This window comes from Myotis davidii, unplaced genomic scaffold (assembly GCF_000327345.1).
Source record: "Myotis davidii unplaced genomic scaffold, ASM32734v1 scaffold642, whole genome shotgun sequence".
Lineage (NCBI taxonomy): Eukaryota > Metazoa > Chordata > Mammalia > Chiroptera > Vespertilionidae > Myotis > Myotis davidii.
In genome coordinates this window covers 471,440-478,019 of record NW_006293957.1, presented here as the reverse complement: position 1 = coordinate 478,019, position 6,580 = coordinate 471,440, and the positions used below count along the sequence as shown (strand labels likewise).

The 6,580-nt window shown below is 41.8% G+C and overlaps 1 protein-coding gene across 2 annotated transcripts in view; it reads left to right on the top strand.

The window, feature by feature from the left end:
• Positions 1-6,580, top strand: part of BMPR1A (bone morphogenetic protein receptor type 1A) — a 95,930-nt gene that overhangs the window by 14,968 nt on the left and 74,382 nt on the right. The window contains exon 2 of one of the 2 annotated variants that reach the window (XM_015566662.1): positions 4,847-5,018. The exons of the other annotated variant lie outside the window; for it this stretch is intronic. The gene's annotated coding sequence lies outside the window, so the exon portion shown is untranslated. The remainder of the gene's footprint in view (positions 1-4,846; positions 5,019-6,580) is intronic. 2 annotated transcript variants of the gene reach the window in all.

Here is a 6,580-nt window from a genome sequence, read left to right as displayed (position 1 = left end):
TAATTTCAGACCATCCTTTGTGGTTACTTTAGGTCTCTGAGTTTGCAAGACCACCATGCAGGCCTCCCCTGAGCTTGTCAGGTTAGCATGTGGCCCCTCTTGTGCCAGGCCTCTCAGTCAGAAATTCCAGTTCCTCTGAGCGCCATCTACTTCCCACTTTTTCTTCCTTTCTTCCTTTCCTCTCTCTCCCTTCACCCATCCGTTGTGAGTTAGTAGGGGAGGTCTGATTGTCTCTTTTCAGAACAACTTTTTAATTTTTAAAAGATTACATAGGCAAGACATGAGTAAGTACTTATATAAAACTAGAGGCTCAGTGCACGAATGTGTGCACTGTAGGGTGGGGAGCATGAGAGGTTGGCTGGCAGGCCCCGATCTAGTTGTGTAGATGTGCTGAGGTAGCAGCAAGCAAAGATCACAGACAGAGTGCCCCAAAATGGCATGAACACCAGCTATGCTCTGAGGTGGAAATACAGCTCTACTTCGCTGCCCATGCTTGGGCTGCCTCACTCTCCCCAGGGAGGAGTTGCTGACAGACAGATAGGTTGTCTCCTACCTCAGCCGCACATTTTTTGGGGGCTCCACCCCCAAGCATGATAGGTAGCTGACTTTGGCCAATGGTAGGAGTGCTAGCCAATCAGCGAGTGGGAACCTGGAAAGGTGTGGGGCCGAGCTAGAAGTGGCTGATGGGAAAAGAGCAAGCGGCACACAGTGCAGTGGCAGAGGTAAGATGGTGATGGTGCTTACTTTAAGTCTTTGCAGTTAGGCTGCTGCCTTGCCCCTTCTGCCCCCTCTGAGCTGCTAATCTGTCTCAATGAGCAATGGGGTCGCTCTCCTACAGGCTTTCCGGACTCAGGTTCTCCAGTACCTGGAGCCTTAGCCGGGGGGAGGGACTGCAGGAGGTTGGCCAGCTACCGGCCGCAAGGGAGGTTGGCTGTGGGAGCACACTGACCACCAGGGGGAAGCTCCTGCATTGAATGTCTGCCCCCTGGTGGTCAGTGCATGTCATAGCGACTAGTCGTTCTGGTTGTTTAGTTGGACCGGTCACTTAGGCTTTTATATATATAGATTTTGAACAGTACAACCTAGGTTCTCCTTCACTTCCCTCCCATTCCACTGTCCTCACCACCTTCCCCTTCACCCCATTTCCATCTCACTTACCTTGTAGTCAGGTTACTGGTCTATTTGTATAATCTACTCCCTCGAGTTAATTTTTAATATCTTTCTAAAAAGTTATGTAATATTTCTTGATTTTCAAATTTATTCTTATGAAATGCATAATGAGAATACTTACTTCATAAAGTTAGTGTGAGGATTAAATGAGTTCATGTATGTCAAGTATGTAGGAGATATTAGGTTTCTTATTTCATAGTATAAAAACAGTATTTTAAGAAAAAGCTAATAAACGTAGAACTAAGAGGATTTAAAATATGGAGTAAGCCAGATATATTTTGAGAAGAGGGTTTTTGAGTATAGTAAGAGTCTCCATTTTATGACTTGGATCTAAATTTCTTTTCTCTGGCATCTAAAAATCACTAGAGGGCAGTGATCATGTATGGGAGATGCAATTTTATATATCAGTATACTTATAAAGAACTATTAAGAGTATACTATGTCATATTATAGTAGCTTTAACTCCCTAATTATGTTTCCCTTATGAGTATAGTATTTTTTATTCCTTTCATTCATTTATTAAACATTTATTGCTTTGCTTAGTGATGTGCTGGAAATAGAGATTATAGTGATTGATGTAAGATAAGTAAAAAAGATCACCTGATTTACTAAACCTTGTAAGTGGAGGAATCGTGTCTGTCTAATCAGTGTGTGGCACATACCAAGTAATTAATAAATAGTTTTGAATACTGTTAGTCAAGAACTGTGAAATTGCTATGGTGTGTGTTCTGAGTACACTTGAAGTATAGAGGTGAGACCCTTGGTCAGACTGATGAATAGGGATCAGGGATTGCTTAGAAAGATTACTCATAGAGCAAATCTTGGAAGAATGAATTACAGTTACCTGGTGAAAAACAAAGGGAAGAGCACAAAGGATGTGCAGAGGAAGGAAGTCTTAGAGCAGCAGTTCTCAACCTGTGGGTTGCAACCCCTTTGGCGGTCAAACGACACTTTCACAGAGATCGCCTAAGACCATCCTGCATATCAGATATTTACATGACGATTCATAACAGTAGCAACATTACAGTTATGAAGTAGCAATGAAAATAATTTTATGGTTGGGTCACAACATGAGGAACTGTATTTAAAGGGCCAGAAGGTTGAGAACCACTGTCCTAGAGGGAATGCCTGTAGAGATGGAGAGGCCACAGTGATTTCTGCACAGTCAGGTAATTGTAAGGGTGTGGAGGAATGGGCGGATATACTAGTATTAGCCCAGCAAAGGCCAGATCATAACAGCTCTTTTATGTCTTGCAAATACCACTCTGTGAACTGAGAATATTTATAAATTTTTAAGCAGGGAGCATGACCTGATCATTTGGTTTTATAAGTTAGCATTTTATTAAAAGTGACCATTTACTTGCCGAAACCGGTTTCGGCAAGTAAACCGGTTCATTGATGTTTCCTTCCCCTCTCCCCCTCCCCCTCCCCTTCTGTTAAAATGTATTTATAAATAAATAAATAAATAGATACTAAACATTTATCAGCTAAGTATCTATCCACTGAGTAGAGCGTCGGCCTGCGGACTGAAGGGTCCCGGGTTTGATTCCGGTCAAGGGCATGTACCTGGGTTGCGGGCACATCCCCCGTGGGAGATGTGCAGGAAGCAGCTGATCGATGTTTCTCTCTCATCGATGTTTCTAACTCTCTATCTCTCTCCCTTCCTCTCTGTAAAAAATCAATAAAATATATTTTTTTAAAAAGTGACCATTTACTAGTCTGTACTGATACATTTCAAAAAGTTATATCAACCATATTTTCTGTCAATAAATGAACTTAAGTTAAAAATGAATAGCAAACAGTATATACAATCCCCACATTTGAAAATTTAGAAGTGTACTATCTGTAAATCCCATTGATCAAAAATAAATAATTCAAATTAGAAAATACCTAGAGGTAAATAATAAAGACAATTAAGATATATTAAAACTTATGTGACATGGGGAAGCCCTGTGTACTCATATTTAAAAATAGAAATTAAGCCCGGCTGCCATGGCTCAGTGGTTGAGTGTTGACCTATGATCCAGGAGGTTACGGTTCGATTCCCAGTCAGGGCACATGCCTGGGTTGCAGGCTTGATCCCCAGTGTAGGGCCTGCAGGAGGCAGCTGATCAATGATTCTCTTCCATCATTGATGTTTCCTTCCCCTCTCCCCCCCCTCCCCCTCTGTTAAAATGTATTTATAAATAAATAAATAAATAGATACTAAATATTTATCAGCTAAGTATCTAAATTAGGAAAAGAACAACAGGATAAATTCAAGTGAAATGAAATAGATGATAAAGATAAAAGCTAACACTTGTAGAGCCCTTGCTATGTACTAAATACTGTTCCATGTAGTTTACAAGGTTTTTCTCATTTAATGTTTACAACAACCCTGTAATGTAGGTATGTTATTCCCATTTTACAGATGAGAAAACTAAGGCACAGAGAGAAACTTATTCAAACTTCTAACTAATAAGTGATAGAATTGGGGCTTGAAATTAATGGGGAAATTTTTCTTAAAGATTCAGTGGACAGGATTAACAAAGCCAAAACTTGGTTTCTTGAAAAGACTGGTAAAATAAACCATTTGAATGATGGATCAAGAAAAATGCAGAAAGCACAAATAGTATTGGAAATGTAAAAGGGGACATAACCTTAGATATAGAAGAGAATCTTTTAAAATAAGACAATACCTGGAATAACTATGCCAATAAATTTTACAATTCAAACAACAATTTTCAGCCCAAGGCTTTGGGTCAAGATGGCAGCATAGGTAAATTCGATACTCACATCCTCACAACCAAATCACAAATACAACTAAGCTATAGAACAACCATCTTTCAGAACTGCCTAAAATATAGCTGAACAGAAGTCCTACAACTAAGCATATAAAAAATAAGCCATATCAAGACTGGTAGGAGAGGTGGATACAGGGAACAGGCTGGTCCCACACCCAAGTGTGGTGGTTAAAAAATGGGAGGTACATCTCGGCTGCATAGGTCTCCCTGAGGAGCAAAGTGTCTCAGACTCACATCAGGCCCCTCAACCCAGGGTTCCAGTTCTAGGTAGAGAACTCCCCATAACTTCTGGCCGTAAAAAAAAAGTGGGGATTGTGGCTCAGTGACACAGAGGCTGCTGGAGTCCCAGGTGTTTCTCTTAAAGGGCCATGCACAAATGTACTCAGACTAACTCGCTCTGAGCTATAGCACAGATGCAGCAGTTTACAAGGTTCCAGGTAAATACAGGGAGAAACTGAATTGTCTGGCATCAGAGCAAGAGCTGGCAGGGCAGCTTTCTCCCAGACAGAAGTGCTGGTAGAAGCCATTGTTCCTTTGCTGAGTTATTCCCCCACAGAGCCAGTAGGCAGGCACCATATCTGAGTCTCTATCAGCCTGGCTCACACTGTTAGTCCTGCCCTAGTGATTCCCTGAGACCCCAATCCCACCAACATGTGCGCCCACCCAAGCTGTTTCCAGGGGCTTTTCCATAAAAATGGCCTGTCTGGGGTGCAGGCTTCCTACTTTCCTAAAATCTCTCAAAGAAGCATCATCTGGCCAAGGCGTGCCCCACATCTCTCACTAAGTGACTCCAGGCCAGGCTCTAGTGTCAGCCAGCCTTGGTTCACAGCTTGGCTTCTCCTGGGCCTCGACAAGTAGCAGCCATCTGCAAGTCACTTTGTAACTCATTCCAGGTAGCCCCAGGCAGAACACAGGCCACGGCTGACCTTGATCTGTATGTCCTGGGAGTCTCCAGAGCCAGTGCACTTGGTGGATATCTTCAGACCACATCAGAGCACCACCCATCCACCTCCATAAGCAACATACTTAAGGAGAGGACTCAGTGGACACCAGAGCTCCACTGAAGTAAGTCTTGCTTTATGGCATGGGCCCCTATACAGCTGATCCTCAGTGGTCACAGCCAGTCCTCCCAGCTAATCAGTCAGGGGATAAGTTTCTCCCCTTGCCATGCCAACAGCAGTCAAGGCTCAACTACAACAGGAGGGTGTACACAGCTCACATGGGTATGGTGAGTACACCTGGAGTACCCAGCTTAGGTAAACGGGGAGGCTGTGCCACTAGACACGACAGGATAGCTACTACATTAGACCACTCTACCAAGCCTGGGAGACATAGCAGCTCTACCTAATACATAGAAACAAACACAGGAGGCTGCCAAAATGCGGAGATAAGGAAACATGGCCCAAATGAAAGAACAGAAGAAATCTCCAGAAGTGAACTAAACAAAATGGAGACAAGCAGTCTACTAGGTGCAGAGTTCAAAACACTGGTTATAAGGGTACTCAGTGAACTTAGGGGAAAAGTAGATGAAGTTAGAATTTTAAAATCATAAAAAAGGACATGGAAACCATAAAAAATAACCATTCAGAAATGAAGGATATACTAACTGAAATGAGGAATAATTTACAGGGAATCAATAGTAGAGCAGATAAAGCTGAGAATCAAAACATTGTAATGGAATATAAGGAAACAAAAAAAAAATCACCTAGTCAAACAGCAGAAAGAAAAAGAATTCAAAAAATGAGGATAGTGTAAGGAGCCTCTGGGACAACTTCAAGTGTACCAATATTTGCATCGAGGTTGCTGGAAGGAGATGAGAGAGCAAAGAATTGAAAACATGTGAAAAAATAATGATGGAAAATTGACGCAACCTGGTGACGAAAATAGGCATACAAGGTGAACCCAAAGAGGCCCATACCATAATTAAAATGCAAAAGGTTAAAGACAAAGAGAGCAACTTAAAAGCAGCAAGAGATAGCAGTTAGTTACCTGCAAAGGTTGGGACTGTCAGCTGATTTCTCAACAGAAACTTTGCAGGCCAGAAGGGATTGGCAAGAGTAATGAAAAACAAGGATCTGTAACCAAGATTACCCAGCAAAGCTATCATTTAGAATTGAAGGTCAGATAAAGAGCTTCCCAGACAAAACAAACAAACAACAACAAAAACTAAAGGAGTTGTTCGCCACCAAACCAGTTATTACATGAAATGTTAAAGGGTCTTCTTTAAAAAGAAGAAGAAGAAAGATTAAAAATATAAACAATAAAATGGCAATAAATACATATCAACAATTGAATCTAAAAAACAATAAATGAACAAGCAGAACAGAAGCAGCCTCATAGATAATGTTTTGACAATTGCCACATGGGAGGGGAGTTAGAGAGTTGGGTGAAAAAGATGAAGAGATTAAGAAGTACAAATTGGTAATAACAGTAGTCACAGGGATGTGAAGTACTGCATAGGGAATCCTATCTAATAATAGACAAACATGGTAATTAACCATAACTTTGCTACCCTACCCATTGGCTAATCAGGGCGATATGCAGATTAACTGCCAACCAAGATGGTGGCCGGCAGCCAGGCAGCTGAAGCGAACAGGAGGCTTGCTTGCTCCAGTGATGGAGGAAGC